General features: G+C 38.6%; 1 long non-coding RNA gene across 2 annotated transcripts in view; it reads left to right on the top strand.

Moving 5' to 3' along the window:
* The window catches only part of LOC130146580 (uncharacterized), a 97,820-nt gene that overhangs the window by 40,593 nt on the left and 36,873 nt on the right, over positions 1-20,354 (top strand). The window contains exons 4-7 of one of the 2 annotated variants that reach the window (XR_008820959.1): positions 5,330-5,532; positions 13,686-13,745; positions 14,260-14,350; positions 16,325-16,414. This is a non-coding gene — a long non-coding RNA (uncharacterized LOC130146580). The remainder of the gene's footprint in view (positions 1-5,329; positions 5,533-13,685; positions 13,746-14,259; positions 14,351-16,324; positions 16,415-20,354) is intronic. The other variant, XR_008820960.1, reaches the window with a different exon arrangement.

Raw genomic sequence — 20,354 nt, 5'->3', positions numbered from 1 at the left:
GTCATATTTGCACAGTATTTCTGTGAGACTGCTAGCCTCAAGTGTAGGATGCTCCCTGCTGCTGCTACTATATATACCTCATGGAAGACTGGTTTAAAGTGTAATGAAACCATAGTGTGAAAAGATGTGTTCCTTTTCCGCAAGCGTTTAGAAACAAATAAGCATCTTTATGAAACAATAACATCTCCTGTGCCAAAACATGGGCATGCAGCTGCCCGCAGAAAAGTTTTGCATAAAGCCATTTAGAAATGCATATTGCAGGAGTGAATGGAGTTCAGAGAGTGTGGTTTGAACGGAAAGGTACGTGAAAGTAACGGAAGAAGAAAGTGGAAAGAGTGGGTGAAAGAGGCAGAGAACAGTCCTTGGGACTGTAATCCTGAACAAGCACATCGTGCTGTGGGACCTTGGAGTAGTGAGCAGATGCTGTCTGTCGCTGTGCAGTGGTGTATTCTGGAAACAGAACTTTATAAATAAGCAGGAATGCACTAGGGGTGTTTTGTTCCATCTTCAATTTATTTTCCTGAAAGAAGTAATGTCTAATATGGAAATGCTTTTTATTTTCAACAAACAGTGATATTCAGAAATAATTTCATTCTTCCCTTGCATACTTTTACTGCCACTGGGTACAGTTGGTATTCTGACTTTATTTCTTCTAATCACCTACTGCCAATTGCAATTCTTTTTGGAAAAGCAAATACTGATTTTTGTAATGTGGGAAAATTCAGTTGAGGGCTTAGATGAAGACCATCACATTTTGTGTGATCTAATCTGCTTTTCAAATGGAAAAGACTAGTATGATAATTTGACAGTGGTTTAATACTGAAATTAACTGAATATGCAAATGTTTGAGAGTAAGTGCTCAGTCAAACCACTTCTTAATATCTTGGTGCTTATTTCTTGGGTTTTAAATAAAAGTAGCTTGGCTTTTCTGATAGCTCAATACTTGCATCATCCCTTGGCTTAATAAGCACATCTTCTGTGACAGTATCACAGTACAACTTATTTATAAATCTGTCCTTATAACATCCATGGAATTTGCTTGTTACAAAAATGTGTTGTGGCAGTGGGTGAAGGAAAGGTTATAAAAAAAAATATTGTAGCTAGGGATCTGAATCACTGTAGGGCTTTATACTAAAATTGCCTTGCAGGAGGTACAGCAATTCTGCACAAAGACTGCAATTTATAAATGGAAACTTTTACTCTACAGCACTTTCTCCATGCATGATTAGGCTTCTTAAAAAAAAAAAAAAAGAAAAAAGAAAAAGGCAGCCATGGTGCAATGCTAACACTTATGAGTGATCCATGATTGATGATCCCCTAAAGGCAGTGAGAGAGAAAATTACCTCCTTCCCTCATTTAAGGACATTATTAGAAGACTCAATGAGTTCAAAGCTCAGGAAATTATGTTAAGAGGACTGAATCAGACTTTAAAAAAAATTAGGATAAATTATTTTCTCAGCAGTTCAAGGGTAAGATTTCTTTTAATGCACTGTAAAAGAAGAAGAATATTTGACACACTCTTACATGGTACTGTTAAAAAATATCTGTCACATCATTTGTGATTTACTCACACAAGTACTGTTCTCTGTGTACTAAATCAACTGCAATATGCAACCAAAGCAAATTAATACTACATTTTAAATGCTATGTGTGTTCGAGTATTTCAGTGTGAGAAGTAAAGGGATCCTTCTCTCAGTTATGAAGGTGACGTGCCGGGAAAGAACAGGATGTGTTAACACCATTCAAACATCAGTGTATTCTCCTGCAGGGTTTGAGAGCAAGACTGAGCCAGTGTCAGCTAGCGATGTACCATTCTACTGCTAGGGAGAGGGAAAATTGGAATGGTACCAAACAGATCTAAGGATGCTTCTATTCTTTTTTTTTCTTTTTTCTTTTTTTTATCCTCTGTAAATAACTTTCTTGTGGCATTGCTCTAGCATCCATCAGGAACTGGTGAGAGGTGCAGACATGGAGTTGGGTCTGTCTTGTAAACACTACTGGGGCATCCATGGCAGCTCCTTTTACTAGTTTCAGAAGGAAAGAAGACTCGCACAGTGTCCCTCTCTGTATCTGTCTGATCTGTGCCTGATGAATTTGTTTGAATGATTCAAAATTTGGAAGAGGTCGTTGTCTCAAAGGTATTATGTTCAGCACAATTTCCAGGGGCAGAGGCATCTTCAGCTGCCTTGCAAAGGGAGTGCCCACTGTAGCATGAGCTCTACCCTTACGAGGCACGCAGGAGTCTGTACATTACAAGCACTCCAAGTGGGAAGAGCATCAGCTGGAGCTAACGCTGTGAGGTGCCAGCGAATCCAGCCACAAGAGACAGCCTTAGGAAATCAGGTTTCATTGCTCTTGTTACTTTAGAATTTTGTAAGATGCAACTATCCTCACCTGAGCTGAACAAAACACAAGTTGCTGATTCCAAAGGTGTCACATTTTATCATGTCTTTAAAATAGGGGGACATTTAACTACCTACAAAATATACTTTGTTTCAACTTCTAACCAAAATCCCCTATGGGAGCAGTCTCCAAGTACGACACTAAATATCCTTAACGTGTGTCAACATTCATGGATGTTAAGCTTAAGAAAACATACACGTTGAAAACATAAATACCTTTTTAGTTAGAGTTGATCACAGTGGGATTGAAACATGTCTCTGCCCTATCACATGTCTTAGTGTGAGTTTTTAGGTGTCTTTTTATGTGATGGGAACAATTTTGAGATTTTTGTATTCAAGAGGAGAGGAAAAATATTTCTCACCTACCTCCAGACAGGAAAGTAAATTGGCAATTTTCTCATTGCAGAACCTTTACTTGATGTAATGAAGAAATAAACCCGTAAGATCCCACATTATCAACTGCCATTTAGTAAAAATAAGCACTAATAGTACATTAATGATCTAGTAAGTCTGTGCCATTTTTGAGGGGCTGCAAGCAACATTTGAGTGGCAAGAGGAATAAGAGAATAACATTATCTTTTTGTTGGCTTCTGCGCAACTTACACCTGTTTGCTTAATTGGCTTAACATCTCCCCTTCGAGGGCTTGAGATTACTTCACCAACTCAGACAAATTATCTGCATTTTAATAGTCACTTAAGCTTTAAGAATGACATGTGAATTGATTCTCTATAGTCTTGGTCAAGACTAATGCTTTCCTAATACCACGTCTTCACAGCATCATAAATACGAATTTCAATAATTTCCTTGAAGCTACCAGGCAGAGTTGAACATTTGCACTTTCGCTTTACTATATGGAAACAGATTATTTTTTTCTGTATACAAAAAGTGTCCACTCTTTCAGACTGACAACATTATTATATTTCTAGCTAGAAAAGCAACAGATCAAGAAGAATAGCAGTAATGTATCCATCTTAAAATTGCTCTCTTAATATGTTGCATCAATTGCTCTCATAAAATAGCAGCTACCTCATAGCTACCTACCATCACAGGACAGAGACTCCCCTTCACTGGAAGTGCAGCAGACAGGAAAATGGCAGTGGCTATGTCTAAATTAACTGAGCCAGAGGCACTTCTCAACTCCTGTGTATAAAGCTGCTAGACATTTTGTGACTTGTCTGGGAGAGAACCAAATGCACACCATTTCCTGTCCACCTATAGATTTGTTGTTTATTTGGGAAGGAAACAGGTGTGTAGGTGTGAAGGGAGTTGCATTTGCTCCCTAAATGAAGCCTGCTGTCGGGACAATCAGGAGCATGTCTTTGGTGCACAATTTAGATTTAGCCAGTATGTACAGACCTTCACATAGCTGATGTATCAATAAAAACATGTTTCCACATGAGCAGACTCACTGAAATTTTGGCTTAAAAAGCTCAACACAAACCACTAAAATGTCGGCTTCATCATAATTAAAAACTAATCAGGCCCATCACTGCTGAAACATCAGCTTCTCTTGTTTGTATACAGAGTACGTCATTAATTTATTTAAATGTCAGCAACAGATTTCATCAAGGTTCCCTACACTTCTTCCTGCATCCCTATGCAGGATGGGAAAAGAAGTTGTCACTGCCAGCCATCTCAGCTGGTTCAGGACAGCATACTTCAGACAAGATATTGGATACATCCTTTAAAATCTGTGAGGCTAGAGTGTTGCAGACTATTCTCTATGATGATGGCTTAGCACTTTTATGCTTGTTCAGAACACTTACAGCTTTTTTTCCCCACAGTGACATAAAAAGCATCCTGTAAAGGCCAGAATTAGCACCAGATGTGTATGCATGTGGCTGGGAGAGAAAAAGGATAATTGCATACACTTCTAAAGTAAAAAAGCATTTTTCTTCCAAGACCGAACATACTCAAGTCAGCACGTCACTCTCATTTGCTTAGCTTTGCTGCCCACTGGGACTGAGAATAGCATCCTCTTCTGTTCTGCCACAGCTTACTTTTCTTGGTTCCTAGAGGATCTGTGATTGCATGAAAGCCTGATTGTTGTTTTGTTCCAAGAAGTTTTTTGACACAAACTACATGTTAAATTAGATAAAAGGTGCAGAGAGTACAATTAGCATGAGGAGAAAAAAAGTCCCTGAAAGCATCAGATCCTTAAAAATGTAGGAAATGGAGTGTGTTAACATTATCTTTTGCATAATGAGATGTGCTTGATGTGATCGGTTAATGCATTAGCCTTTCCACCCTAGAAACCTGTGTTCAAAACCAGAATCACACAGAAATGAATTTGGTAGCTTCATACAATTTTCCACCTTACAAAAGTCACAGCACAGTCTAATCTGCCTAGATGCTAAAGAGCAGGCAACTGAAACAGCATGGAACACAGCCAGCCATCTTCTGGGCACCTACAGGGCAGTCAGGTCCCGTTAGTCCATTTCTTTCCTGTTGAGTAAGGTTGTTGCTGCAAGGTTTTTTCTTTGTTCAGCTGACATCCATGCTGCCAGTATATACTAGTTGAAAATTTGACCCTATGGTTTTGCAATATGAAAGTAATAGTCTGTTACTTAGATTTCATTTAATTATGACACAAAGAAAAATTGTATTAGCTAATTATTTTGATTACATGCTCTGAAAGCGAGAGAGAGATAGAGAGGCACCTGCCTCGCTGGCGAAAAATAAATAAGCTGTGAAAAGAGGAGCCTTATTAGGATTGCTGGTTTTCATCACTGTGCTCTATTACATTATATCAAAATCAAATTGCATCAGGCTAGCAGAGCACCAGCTGACATGCACATTCAATCAGAGCCTTCCAAAGCATACTTCCATTTTATTGCATGCATTGTAGGCAGTACTTAAATATTAACCGAGTACAAATTCCACTTAAAAGCATTTTAAATATAACCCTTGACGCATTCTTTTTCAGACTTTTGACAGCAGAATAAGCCTAAGGCTTTGGGTGAGGAGGGAAGACAGCTACCCAAAGTGCTCAGTTTCTCAACTACACTGAACAAATAAGGATCAGCAAGAATTCAGTGCAAAATCCTTAGTGCTCAGGATATTAGAACACATACAGCTTGGGAGAATTAAATGTAAGCAGCCAATTCAGGATCAGACCTTCAGACACAGGTATGATTTTTTCAAATCACAGATACTTTGATTTGCATGGTAGCAGTGCACATTTACGTGTTTGTAAGCTAAGGATGAACAGTTCTCCTTTTCATTTATAAACTCTCTGAAAAGACGTCTGCATACTTGTGCAATTGTACAAGTTGTAAGAGGTTTTTTCTCCTATTCCTGACTTTTATATTGGCCAGCCTGACTGTCAGAGCAGTGCAGATCTTGGAACTGTTGCAAACAGGAGCCACAGCACTGTGAGCTTCTATTTCTTTCACTGAATATCTCTTGGGTTTTGTTTTGCTCTTAGCTGCTGAAAGGCACTGTGTTCCCCCAAAGAGGGCTATAATGAATGTCTCCCACATAGTCCAGACTCCCACCATGCCCATCTACCTGCTGACTTGTAGGTTTGATGCAGTCTTTGTTCCAAAATCACTACTCTGTCAGGGCTATGATTCAGAAGAAAACAAACCAAAACAAAACAACCAGAAAAAAACCAGAAAAAAAGCCCTGTGAGATTTTTTTAATTTAATTACATTTAATTAAGAAACATCTTTGCCTGAAATGAAGCATCCTATTAACACTGTGGCAGTGGAAGTGTTTGGTGACCGTGTGTAGGCTTCTGCACATGCACACTAGCCTCCCAGTCTGAGCAAGGAAGTGATCCGTGCCTGTCTCAGTTCTGCTCTCAGCTAGTAAAGCTACCAAACATCCCGTGTTTCTGTTCTATTCAGTGTGCTTGTGGCACTCTGGCATCCATTTGTTCATCACAAAACAGAGATCCATACTCATCCCTTCCATGTTGTAGTGGTGGACCATTCCTGCAATGCCAGGCTCCCTCTTGCTAGCTGCCTCTGGCAGTCTAGGCAGCTCAGTGGCACAGCTATAACAGGAGGTGAAAGGTGCTCCCCAAATCTTATACGATGCAGGCATTTCCCGTGGAGTTGGAGGAAATATGGTTGAGATCTTGGCACTGAAAGAGGGCTACACACCAGAGCTCTCATTTCCTGAGCAAGTTCAAGGACTAGCAAGCAATTATGTAGACAATATCTCCCACTATCACCCTGAGACAAGTGAGTTTAGTGAAGCATTTAACCTAAGAAGAGGGATAAAGTACTTAAAGATGGAGCTCTAAGTCAGACATCTGACCTAGAGAGCAAGAGTTCACATGCAACTTAAAATATGCACCCTTCTGACGCCTAACATTTTTCTCCTCAGCGTGCTGCAGTCATGTTCCCAGTTTTAGTAGTACCTATAGTATCTTTCTGTGTCTCACCTTCAGCTTTAAGACGTCTCTCCCATACAAAAGCTACAAAGCTTTATCTCATCTACAAGTGGCTCAAGTAATCCCTATAAACTATTATCCACCTCTTGCAACAACGTCATGCAAGGATAAAGCTGTAACCCCCCAGTCAGCTTTTTATAGCTCTTTCAGCAAGTCCATTATTCTCATCACACCTCTGTGTGGGAAGCTGAGGTGCAGCAGTGTGGCATGTCATTCAGCTATGACATGTTCTCTGGATTGCCTTCCAAACCACTCTTTTTTGTCTTGAACTGTAAAAAGGCGGTGTTGGAGTTGCCTCTTAAAGTGATGATGATACTGCATTCAAAGAATAATGGTTAGTTCATGTCAGTCTAGTGCTGGACACTGCTAGAAAAAAAACCCCACTCTTTCTCTAACATCAGTTTATTCTGAGGCACCTGAACATCTGTAATAGAGAAACATTCTCCCATGAAACATTTTCCTATGAATCTTGGCATTTCGCTACTTTACACTTCAATTATTCTTGACTAAGAAATGCAACAGGAGGATTCCAGAGACCACCCAGTGGAATAAACAGCCTTTGTAAATGCAAAGACTATAAATAAGCAAGCTGATAAGAGCTGGGTACATGTCAATTTAAATGGCATTCAGCATGTGAACTTTTAATTGAGATGAAGCGTTGTGGCACAATGTATTCCATTTATTACTTTCCATTAACTTTCATGTGACCTATTTCTCTACCTCTTGACAGGTTCATCTTTCTGAGAACTTCACAGACAAAATGATATTTTCCTTTCTGTCTGCTCAACTGTGATCTCAGTTTGAAACATCACTTAGCATTCACCACTAACTAAAAGAAATAATGCCAAAGGCATTAAACATTGCTCCTCTTATTTAATTTTCCTTCTGTTTCTTAACCCTACTTATCTTAAAGTCTGGAAAAAGTATTTGGTGATCAATCTTCACGGTTTACTTTTTGGCCAATTAAAATTAAAGAGATGTCTTGCAGTTACTAATTGGTGAAAGAATAGGAAGCAAGAAATACTAGAAACTATTGTTAACCTTAGTCCTTAAAAAGAATACGGGCATACATTTTAAAAGTTATTAGCAATTACAGATCATAGTCACCAACTTTCAGATTGAAAGTAATATTTTTATCTACACAATTTCTATCTTGTTTACTTGATTCCTACTATAAAGGCAGCAAGAATGTAATTTCAATGGGTTTGCCTCTAATACAGATTTCTGGTAATTCTTACTATGTCCTTGCTGAATTTCATCTTCCTGAAGTGAGTGGGGATTCAGCTAAATAGTGGCTGCTCTGGACCTTCATTTTTTTTGTACAAAACAGTTTCAAGTCCTGCTTAAAAATCTAGTGGTATAATATGCTCATAACAGAGGGTTTATGAGCATGTTCGTTCTTGGGGCCACTGCTGTCCAGGTCAAACGAGTGGAGACCACTAGACTCCAATGCAGACCAACCAGACAGTAAGGATCTATATATCTGTGAGGAAAGGGAGAAAACCAAGGTCTTTCCTTTCTAAGCCACGTACAACTGGTGGATAAACCACCTTGTTAGGCAAAACTCTAGAGTTTTTATTTCTCTAGTGTTGCAAGCCACACAGCTACAGCCGTACTGTAACTAACAGTGATTTATTTATCAAAATCAAGATAGGTTTTTGTATTTCCTATGGAAAAGACACCAATATGGTTCACTCATTTACCATCCAGTTTATGTTTCATCACTAGCAATGGTGGTAGATTAAGTTTTTAATTAATTTATTGAATCTGTATAGAGCCAGAAATCCAATATTGAAAGTATTTATGAACAGTGTCATTTTAAGAGCTGATTTTGAATAAGTGGGGACTAAATATTTTTAGGATGTTCATACTAGTTTACAGCAGTTACAGGGTAGGTTACATTCATGCTTGAATGCATTTCCTATATGAAATAAGTCTCTTAATAAAAATTGGCGCTAGAGTATTCTTAAACTACTGGGAAAAGTATTTTGATATGTGCAAAATGAAAGTGGTCATTTATGTAGTAGAAATAGAATACCTATTTGCTGCTGAGGTTGGTACCTGGAACATGTAAATGCAGATTTAGCTAAGCAGAAAAATAATTTCTAGTGTATGATGGATTAGGAAAGTTATCTGAGTATGCTGAACTTATTTAACTAATTTTATAGTTTGATAAAAACATTTGTTTAGTTTCATTTAGTAAAACTTATTTAAATCTCCAGTGTCCCATCCAGAAAATGGCACAGATACTTTATGTAGCATCCCTTCCACACAAACCTAAGGTTATTGTAAATTGTTATCCTCATGCTTATTAAGAGACAAGCTGGCTATTTACCTTTGGTCAGAGAGTTCCCAAGAGCTAACATGAGGATTAAAACTGGTATGTCAAATACCAAAAAGTGAATTCCAAGCCTCCAACATCCTCTGCATGAAAGATTATCTGCATCCTCTATAAGCTTTTAATCTGCAGCCCAGGAAGTCATCAGTTTAAATTCCCATATTGAAATAAACCAAAAAATACTGACATTGTCTTGCTATCTGATTTTTTTTTTACTTAGCCTTTGTCTCCTGAAAATCTCTTCTTCTTTCCCCAATCACATAGTATAGCAGCTCTTGATTTCCTTACTCCAAAGTCTTTGCTTGGTTTTGCTGCAAGATAACTTCACTCTGAGTTGTAAAAGGAATAGAGCTGAATGTTGCCATTTTGATTTACTGAGAAAAGGGTTAGACCCTAGCGGTTAGTTTCTGCCTCCACAGCAGAGCATGTGGTGTAGGTAAGATCTTCCCAGAGGTACAAACAGAGGTAGTTAAAAGTGCTGCAAGAGTGCAGCAGCCACTGCATGCCCGAAGCATGTTTTTTCCAAGAAGTACATGTTTCTTGTCCCTGAGTTGATATGTGCTCTGCAGCCAGGAGCAAATGGAAGCATGACTTGCTGTATGGTCAAGGCTGAGAGACTGATATTAAGAATTCTGTGTGAAGGAGCAGATAGTCCATGAAAATACCAAAATACTCACTTTTCAGGAAAAAATGGATTCAAGTTTCATGATTTCAATTGGATATTTTTGCTCCTCTGAGGCATGTAACCCCTCCCTTGAGAAGGGAACATCCACCACATCCTATTCTATCATACCTAGGTCTAATTGTTACTTGGAAAATGAAAGAGGAAGCAGGGACTGTGGTCTGTGCTTCGGGGCTGCTTGCTTGTCAGACGCAGTAATACATGAGGTAGATAATTGAGACGATGGCTAATTGAGATGGTGGCGGAAGCACTGCTGAAGGAGACTGTGTTATACCAGATATTTTTTTTTGGACAGGTTGCTGTCTGGAGACCTTACTTAATGCCACCAACCTCAGACTTGAAAGCAGTGGCTACTGCTTTATCAAGTTGTTGCTTGATCCTTTATAAACAGCAAAAAGGTCACAGCCTTTTCTTCTAATGTAAACATCTTTATAGGCATTTATGCATTTTTTTGTTCCTCAGTTTGTTATTTAATAACTTGTAACTACTAGGCAATCAAAACTGAAGTGGAATCGTGGAGACATGGTGAATATGGAACCCCAAATGTTACTTGATAGTATATATACATTGCATCATCGCATGCATTGATAGGTGTTACACGTAAACCGTTTCCTTCTGTTTGGTTCATGTTCTAGGCAGCTTAGGATATAACTTCTCAGACAATTTAAATTCCTAATTAAATGTGCTCATTATTTCAGTTTATTTACCTACTTCAATAAACATCTGCCTAAATTGTGAAGTGTGAGAGAAGTTAAAGTTTACTGCTAATTAATTTTTAAGACAAGAGAACTACCTAACGTAGTCTTAAGTAAGGCTTATAGTAGAGCAATGACACTCTGATTAAGTAACTAGTGAGTTCCTATTTGCCACCGTTAGCATATTTGTAATTAACAAACAAAATTTCATCTCCCACCTTCTCCAATTGACTTACAGGGTTGTATACTCCTGACTTGAAAACATCTTTGAAAATCAGGTCTTCTTCAGAAGAGTCCTACAAATCCTTGTATTTTGTCACTACCTCTCACACATTTCCCACTTCAGTTACCATCTGTAGCTATCACACCATGTCAACAATGCGCCCTTTCTCACCAGGTGTGAAAAGCATTACTATTCATGTTCTTTATTTTCTTAATTACATCTTGCACTTCTACTTACTCTGCCTCAGGTATCTTAAGTATTAATCACTTCACAGTCACTTGTGCTAACCTGAATTTGGCTATCCACTTACCTCCCTATCATCAACAAACCAAAATGAGCTGATTACACATTTGAAAGCAGACTAGCATGCTGTTTTTTCACTATGATACAGGGTTTTTTTTGAATGTACAAAGCAGTCTCAATCTTCCATTCATTTCCTCTCCTCAGACATTTTTCACTGTATTAACTTGTCCAGTAGGCATGCAATCAACAATATTCTTTGTAAAATTACTTGCAGTCTCTCTGGAATGGCTGTTATTAACCCTCTCCAGGCTCATTTTATTTTGTTAAACTTGTTTCACATTTTCTTCTCTTGGAAACAGCAGTAATTCCCTCGATTATTCACTGAAATATTGCTAGGAAGCCTTCAGTTTATACTCTTGTACCGTAACACATGGATTCTAAATGGGTTAAGTTTAGGAAACAGCAGAAAGAGACTTTTTCCTGAGCTACTTAAGCTGTTGCAATTTGCTGACAGCATTGGAAGTAGGAAGAGATGATGGGATGACTCATTTTATTATGCTGGGTACTGAACTGATGCAGCACTGGAGAGATGAGATCTGCTTATTAAACTGAATTGGCTGGAGTCTGCTTTTCGGGGTAGAGTGTTGGTTTATCTTCACTGCCCCCAGGAGGTTTGAAAGTCTTCATAGCAGACAGTATGTTTACCTGCCAGTTCTCACACAAACATACACTTATTATTATGTTAACATTAGCAAACAGTGCTCTAGGCACTGCTATGGACTATCATTCCTGGGTTTTTGCCTACTTTTATTTGCCACTCAGCTTTTTAACAGGATATATTTTATCAGCTTTCTGGAAACCTGTGTTTAACAGTATGTTGCAATATTCCTTCTAGGTCAAGAAGATAGCTTTGCACACTTTAGATGTGTATTGGGGGGTAGCAATGAGAATGAGCAGAAGTCTACAACACATGACCTTCAAAGAAAGACCGAGTGAATTGGTATTACTGAGAGTAAAAAGCAGAAGACTGAACAGAGCTAAATTAACAGTCTTCAAGTACATAAAAGGCTGCTTCAGAAAGAAAAAGAATGATCTGTTCTCTCTGTCCGTGGTAAATCGGTAAAGAAATATTGAGCTAAAGCTGCAGCAAGAAGATTTGCTCTAAGTCCTAATGTGACATTGGCATACACAAGAAGATAATTATCACCTGCTCTGTAATGGCTCAGCCATTCTACCCAGGTTCTTCAGGGTTTGCAGGCTGGTTCTGTGGAATATATTACTATAGCAGTTCTTTTTTGTTATTTCAATTTTAAAAGCTCTTTGACCTTTTAATTAAATTGTGGCCCTGTTTTATTAGGTGTCCTGTAAGCACAAAAGCAGTCCCTGCCCTGAAGTGACAGTTGAGAGAGTATTAAAAACCATTATCATTGATTTTTTGTTTTGTAGTAACAAATAAAAATGCCAGGCATGGCTTCAACTCCTCTGTGTAAGACAGAATGTATATATCTGACCATCACAGCTAGCCAAGGGCATTACAGCTAAAAGGTTTTCTGTTCTGCAGTGGTATAGAACAAGGTCTCTTCCGGTTCTTAGGCCACCATTGCTCATGATGTGGAGTAATGTAGCTGCAACAATTGGTGATCCTATTTTAGGCTTTGTCTTCCATAAAGCTTTTAATTAATTAATTTTTAATTTTTCCTTTGGACAGCCCTGTGAAAAATCTATTGGTTACAACATATCCATGCAACAAGAATAAGTCTCCATTCTGTTGCCACTCAGAATGGAAAAGATGCAAATTTTAAAACTACACAAAGCCACTCATAATTTAAGTAGCTTCTTAAGATGCTTCTTACCATTTCTTGACATCTGTTTGGTTATATTTCAGCTAAGTGTTGAAGACCCACAGCGAAAATTATTCATCTTTGTTTAAAGGGAGACAATTTAATCAGAATAAGTCTTTTATTTTTGTAAATAAGGAATTTTACTGTATAGAGGATTGAATGAGAAGATTATCAAGTGCTTTGGCTAAGAAGTTGAATGCAGAGTAGTAATAAGTCATCATTGCTGAGATATTAAAAAAAAGGTGTCACCATCATGCTTTCCACTTATACAGCATCTCTTGTGTAAGTCTTGAAGTGCTGAAAAAAGTATTCAAGAAGTCCTGCAAGAGAGATGAGTATTAAGAATCTCCCATAATACAGAGACAACAAATATACTCTTAGCCTTGACAAGAACTTGTAAAGACACACAGAAGTTCTTACTCATGTTCTGGTCAGTGAGGAACACAAGATCTACTAAAAACATTCTCACTTATATTCTTGAACACCCATTGCTCTGATTTTTCTTTCAGAAAGTTGGTTGCTCTTCTACTAATGTATGAAACTCTAAATGAAACATTAACACTTTTTCTAATGTAACTTGATGGAGAGGATTTGTGAGTGACTGAATTACAGCAATGATATGCAATGGCTGCATTCAGAAATGTTTAATCTTTCAGGGACATAACTGGTTCTACTGTAATTTCTTGTCTAAGTGTAAGGAAATAGATGACATTTTTTCCGAAGTCAAAGATATTTGTTAGGTTAACACCATAAAACTGTATTTACCATGAGGAGGAGAGCTAGTTCCGTAAAGTTTGATACTAGAAAAGATTAAAAAAATACTTTAGACTGTGGAATAAAATTTCTTCCCCTCTGCAGGTTGTTATTAACTAAGACACTCCTAAATGACTCATGCTCCAGAATAATCAGTGTCTGGAGGTAAGTTTTAAGGCTCCTTTTGCAAGATGTGGATGCTTTTAAATTCTACAGACCTTGAAATACATGGGTTATTCTTACAATACATATGCTATATGCAAAAGATTGAGTGAGGAAATAACAGGCTTCCTTGCTTCATTTATTCTGAGAAGGCAACTCATTTCAGCTGTAAATCTGTTCTTGTATGACTGATGTTTAAATTGACTAGTGCTAAAAGAGAAATATATGTCATCTACTCCTGATATTAACTCTAGTTTGATTTTAGAATTAGGTCAATGCTTGATTTTTTTTGATTGTTAACTGGAACAAACAAGTACTTAATGAGCAAAAGAATGAAAAAAAATCTGTTTCTAGATGTAAATTTTGTGCTTGTTTGACTGTAGTTTCTAAGGAAGTGCTGACGCTAGTCTGAAGGTTTTTATTTCATCCTAGCATTTATAAGCTGTCCATATTAATATAGAGGATTTTGTCATGGGGCTGCACGACAGGATATAAACTGTATTTATTCCATTTACAGGTAACACAGCACTAAAAGGGACCAAAGAGAAATCAGAGAGAAAATGAGAATCTGGAAAGATCATGACAAAACACAAGAGTGACTTGCAAAAGTGAGATGCAGCTGAGTAAGGGCAAGGAAAGGTTCTACACTTACACAAGGAGAATCAGCTACATAAGCACAGGATAGATTTGGTTGTTAGTGACAGCTCTGCAGAAGAGAACCTGGCAGTTCTAGTAGATCACGTGCTGATCATAAGGCAACAGTTGCAAAAAAGGAAGATGCCCTAGTACAATGTAAGACAGGAACCTGCCTTGGAAGGCACATCAGCCTCTCTTTCTGATCTACTCAACATTCATTAGATCCAAGCTGGAGTACTGTGTCAAATTTGATCACGACTCTTCTGAAAGGTGGACAAATTGAAGTCAGTCCAGTGAAGAAGAGTAAGGATAATGAGGAGTTTGAAAACACAGCCTCAGAGAAATGTGGAAAGGAGAGAGGAGAGGGGAGACATAAAGGCTGCTGCAGGGAGAAAGGATGTAATCTGCTCTCCATATCTTTTGTGAATATAACTGATAGGCTTGAATTACAGTCAGAGAGATGTAAACTGGGCATTGGAAAAAGTTTCCAGCACTAAAGCTTACAAAGCACTGTAAATAGACTGCCTAATGTTGTTATGGAATTGCTTGTTTTGCAGTTTTTAAAGAATTGGTTAGACAATAACCATCAGGAATGTTGTACACAGAATGGATCCTTCTCAGGGCCTGGGAGATGGAATAGCACCTCTGCTGAAGCTGTTCTTTTTATGTTTCAGGATGGCTTTGTACCTGAATGGTCCTATGGGCACTTCATTACAGCGATAGATGTATGTTATAGCCAACATGTTCAAATGTAGATATTCAATCTCAGGCATGTATATAACAGCATTCTCAGTCACCCACATACACGACTTAATTCTCTAAAGTTCTGAAGGTGCACAGCTTGTTTTTAAGTTCCACACATGCTATAGATACAGAAGAACATAAATACCAACATGGCTTCATACTTCAGTTTCCTGTCTGACTGCACCAGATGCTCCAATGCAGATTCATGAGACCCTGAGTTAGGCAACGATAGGATAATCTGCAATAGATTTCCTTCTAATACCTACTAGCAAAGATTGGCTTAAACTCTCAAGCATGCAGTTTAGTGCTTCTTCCAGCTTATGTATTAATAGAGATCATTTAAATTCCAGATGGTATTGTTAGCCTTTTAAATGTTCGGTCACTTTTTATGTCATTGGTTTTTGAACTGTAGCCACAGTCTTCACGGTTCAATTGCATGTGTTGTGAAAAGTAGTTCTGTAGTATCTTTTTGGAAGTGTCTAGAAGAACTGGTGGATATTTTTGCTGCTGCTGTTAACATTGACTTGTCTTAACAAAACATTCCAGCTGTCATGAAAATCTCTTAGGTGGAGACTGAATTTTCTGGAAACAAACAGTCCCACCCTAGAGCAGCCAGTAAGCCAGAAACTAACATGGCTATCTGAATTAACACTGAATGAAAACCTGGGGCTTTTATGTCCCAGGTGAGTTCCATAATTGCTTGCAGTCCATTTAAAAACTAACAGCAGCTGTTCCATAGTGCATTGCTATGCACTATATTCATTATGCTAGAGATAGCTTCTATACTTTATCATTTGAGGAACTAGGTTGGAGTATGTAAAATGAAGGCTTGGGTCTCTACTGCAAGCCAGGAAATGCAAACTAAAGATTAATTTTTTTATTTGCTAGGTGAGCACCTTAGTACTCAAGATCTTAGCATTTCTAGATAGCTTACTCTGTTAAATGCTGTCCTCTTCTCCCTGTCAGAATAAATATGGAACACAGAGTCATGTGAGGAAAATAAGTGTGGGGTTTTTCTTGCCTTTTGGAACAAAAAAATATTTTTTAAATCCATAAAGGCAATTGTTTTGCCTGTCAGTGATAGGAAATGGTACTTCAGACTGCAATCCAGATAATGCCTCACACTGTTGTGTGTTATGTTTCCGCACTGTTGTCAATTCCTTATTCTCATTTCTTTGTCTTCCTTTTTTTCTCTTCTCTAGCCTTTCCTTGTATGAAGATGGAGAGCCACCATCTTCCATGCAAACTGTCAGCAAGTTCCATTCTCAGAAGCTTGAGTTGACCAATGTCAGGTGAGTAAGAAGTTTCCCCCTCTCTCCCATCTGTATTAGGCTGCATTTAGCAGAACTGAAGTTCTTTTGACACCTTGCCATCTACCAGAAGGTCCAGGGCTGAAGTACTTGCCCTTTAGTTTCCATTCTGTGTAGGTACAAGCATGCCATTGCCATTGAAGTGTATAAAGCAGATACTGAAGAGACATTGTGTCTTTCCCCCGCCCACAACTCCCTTCTCACAGCAAGCACATAAGCAAGCTTTAAGATATAAATGCCATTCACTTGTTCTCTTGAGATGCTAGTAAAAGCACATGTATGGTCTCTTGAGTGACTGAAATACAAAGGTGCAGTAGAGCTGGAGGAAAGGGGTGTGAGTGTTCACATCACCTGGCCTGCATTTTATGATTCTCAACACCCAACATGTGCCTAACACATTGAGCTTTGCTGGCAGGCTGTCTCCTTTTCAAATGGAAAACTATGACCCCACTCGTGAGCGCTGCTCTGTGAAATTCTAACCTCTGAGTGATGAAATCCCTTTTGTTCTCTTCTAAGTCTTTTCTCAAAGGGATATATAACCTCTGCACTAAACCAGTTTTGGAACACTTAATTCTGCATTCAGAATGCCCTACCTTTTATGCCTGACTACTTTCATTAAAGTGTCAGACAGGTTTGGAAAGGCCACTTGTGCAATAAGAACAGGGTAAGATGCAACAAAATGGTTTGCTCTGGTCCAAGCTTATGACAGATGCTGCAGCAACAGTCATAAATCTGATATTGTTGGATGCCCTTTGCTAGAGTTATGTGGTTCAAACCATCATCCCTTGTTGCTGGAGAGTTCAGAAGCATGCTTTATCATTGTAGTGCTTTATCATTTTGTAAAACATTAACATAAGACTGTTAAAATTCAAAAGCATCACATTAATATGGGGTAAATCACCTAGTCTGGAGCCTTTAAGGCAGGCTGTGAATTATTCAATACCATGATAGATTTAGCCAGCACAACACAGCAAGTCACTGATTAGCCCCAGGATAAATTTTGAGAGGTCATTAAGATCAACATATTCCTTTAAATGTACCCTGCGTGTCTGACTGCATGTGAAAGGGGAAAAAGAAGAAAAAGAAATCCTAAGTCTTAGGAAGGACAATCAAAGAGATTCCAGTCTTACAGGTTGTAATAAAACATGGCTGATACCAGACTCGGCTGAAACAGCCTGGAGGCAAAACCACCTCTTGTGTTGTCCTATTTACAGCAACAATTAGTAGAATGGAGTTTCCAATAAGGGATGTGAGTATGAATCCCTGATAACTGAGTGTCAGAGACCATTTATCAAACACCAGGTAAATAAACAAAGTAAGTAAACAAACCTGCTTCCAGTGGAGCTGCTTCAAACAAAATGGAAAGCAAACACAGTTTCAGCAATATCCACTCATCACTAACTCATGCACACCGATCTTGTCAGTATTTGTAGAGGAAAAAGAACATAAAACCAAAATATACCTAGGGTATTTGTATGCTCATTTAATTGGCTTTTTTTTTCTTTAATCACAGATATCAGGTAGTGTCTTTCAGTCTCTAATTAGAAATACCACCAACCAGGGTGAGCATTTGGTCCTGTTAATCTGACCAGGAGATGCATTACAATTAGTTTTGGCTGCATGTTGCCTGTCCTGTTTGCTTCTAGCACAGAAAGGAGTGTGTACCCACAAATGTGTTTAATCAGGTATAGGACCTTCTTGCTGCTGCATGTGTAATCAACTTCTGCTATTAAGGCTCCTCTGGGAGCTGGTAAATGAGTAGCATATGTAATTTCTTCATTAGCGTACCTGTTTACTCCCAGCTGTGCTTTGAAGTAGATTGGGGCAGGCTTCCTGTCCAGCAAACTCTGTTCCTAGACTGGATCCATCACAATGGTAAGTACCAATCTTATGAAACTTAGGTAACCTGTAGTTGTTTATATATGTTCTGGCTCCTGTCTATCATGAAAGGGGAATATCTTTAGAGAGCTCAAGAACATATTTCTAGGGTTTGTGCCTTGGAGGTTATCACATGAAGTTCTGCTGCAGAGCGCTTAAACTCCCTTTAGGATGGTGTCTGTGCACTACTTAGTTAAATGCGCAGATCTGAGATCCTTACCACAGCTCCTTTCCTGCCCTCCCACATGTAAATGTATACTTGGAGAATATTGGTAAGTCATCTATTGGCTTTTAAAGTGCTGGTGGACTGAATGCATGTAATATCTTTACACAGATTCCTGAGGCAACTTTAATACCCAGGTATATTGAAAGGTCAAGGTGAAAAGACCTTGTGTGTTGAAGAAAGCCTGTTCTTTGGCTCTGACCCACAGCTCTGGCACCTCTTTACAAAAGCGTTAGGGAAGACAGTGAACTTGCTAAGCTACCAGGCAAATTTTGCAACTTACCATTTTGCAATAGTCTTCCCATAAACACCCATTTCCTTATGTTTGCTGCTTCTTTATTCACTTTCAGAGCTGTATAGCAAAGCGGATTTCTTAATAGAGCTCTTCCTTCAGCTGCACTTGGGCTCCTTTTTTTAATGTTGTTGCGCTAAATTTTCTAGTAGCCACAAAGCTGTCTGTGATGCCTTTCCCTGGAAAGGCTTTATGTTCACAGGCACTGTGTGCAGCTGCTACAGTGGCATGAAACCTTTGAGAAGGTAGTCCTGGAAGGTTTTCAGATAGTTCCTAACTGTGCTCCTGAGGCATTGGAACAACATGACTGGCTTTTTATGGCATAAATTACAGAAGTGACATGAAAACAGATGAGTTTATTAAAACAGAGCGAATCACTGGTGACATTTAAGTCTAATTAAGTCAGGCTACTCGGCTTAATGATTTTGTTCCAGAGGAGGTAACTATTTTGGAATTTATAATGTTTAACACAGATCTTCTGAAATAGAGTATTGTACCTAGGGGTGCCATTATCAGGGTCTGTAATAGCAAATGCTTTCACTTAAAAGGCTGCGCCAAGTTAAATCACAGTAAAATTTATCCCAGCCATTTGATAATTCTATCCCAAAATGTTGCCATGGTTGAATAAACAGTTAGGGGTGGGAGGAGGGCAGTGAATATTCACAATGGCAAGGTGAGTCTATTTGTAGTCTGGAATAAGATGGGTAAAGCAAAAAAGGTAGTTTTCGTCCTCACATATGAAAATGCCCTGTAGTTTTATGTTCAAAAAAATACAAAAGTGAAACGTTTATTTCTGTCTCAGTAACAGAAGTACCCCAAATTAAGGGGAAAGCTGCTAGATGCTGTCCCTCTCTGTGATGTAGTCCGTGTATTTAAAAATATAAACTCCTGTTAAACGTTCACCAGTGCTCTGGCTGGCTTTTCTTCTCTACTGGGCTGCAGCATTTCTGTCTCTGTACAGCCAAGACACAGAGTTGTAATTAATTTTGATTTGCAGTCTTTGCCTGCAGCTTAATAGTTCAAGGATATTTTGTTGTGTAAACTAGATATTACTCCTCTGACATAGCTGCTGTTATACAGACAACCTCCCTGGAAATTAATCCTTAGACTCCTTCCTTCAGCATTTAATATGACTGGCTGCTTGCTGCTCAGGCACTTGAATAGAAAATGCTGCTTATTTCTTCAGCAGACTGTGTTTAAATAGCCCTGTTATCACTGATGGCAGGCAGTGCTCAGAGGGGCCAGTACATGCCCGTATGCCATATCTGCACCTTCTGGGATTTCCAGAAGTCATATCTTCATCTATGTATTAGATAGATTGCATATCCCCCACTGCCTCTGCTACCCTGCAGTCAGGACAACGTTGCTACTTGGCAACAAGAAAGTTCTTGACCCAGATCCTGCGGGGGCAGTTGTTTGGTTTGGTTTTTTGTTTTCTTATTTTTTAGGGTGGGTTTTTCTGATGGCACTAAACATAGCAGAAAGCAGAACTATAGATCTTAGCACTTGAAATGTTTTTTGATGACTGC

The sequence above is a fragment of the Falco biarmicus genome, chromosome 3 (assembly GCF_023638135.1).
Source record: "Falco biarmicus isolate bFalBia1 chromosome 3, bFalBia1.pri, whole genome shotgun sequence".
Lineage (NCBI taxonomy): Eukaryota > Metazoa > Chordata > Aves > Falconiformes > Falconidae > Falco > Falco biarmicus.
Note: the sequence above shows the minus strand (reverse complement) of the source record. Positions and strands in the feature narration are given on the sequence as shown.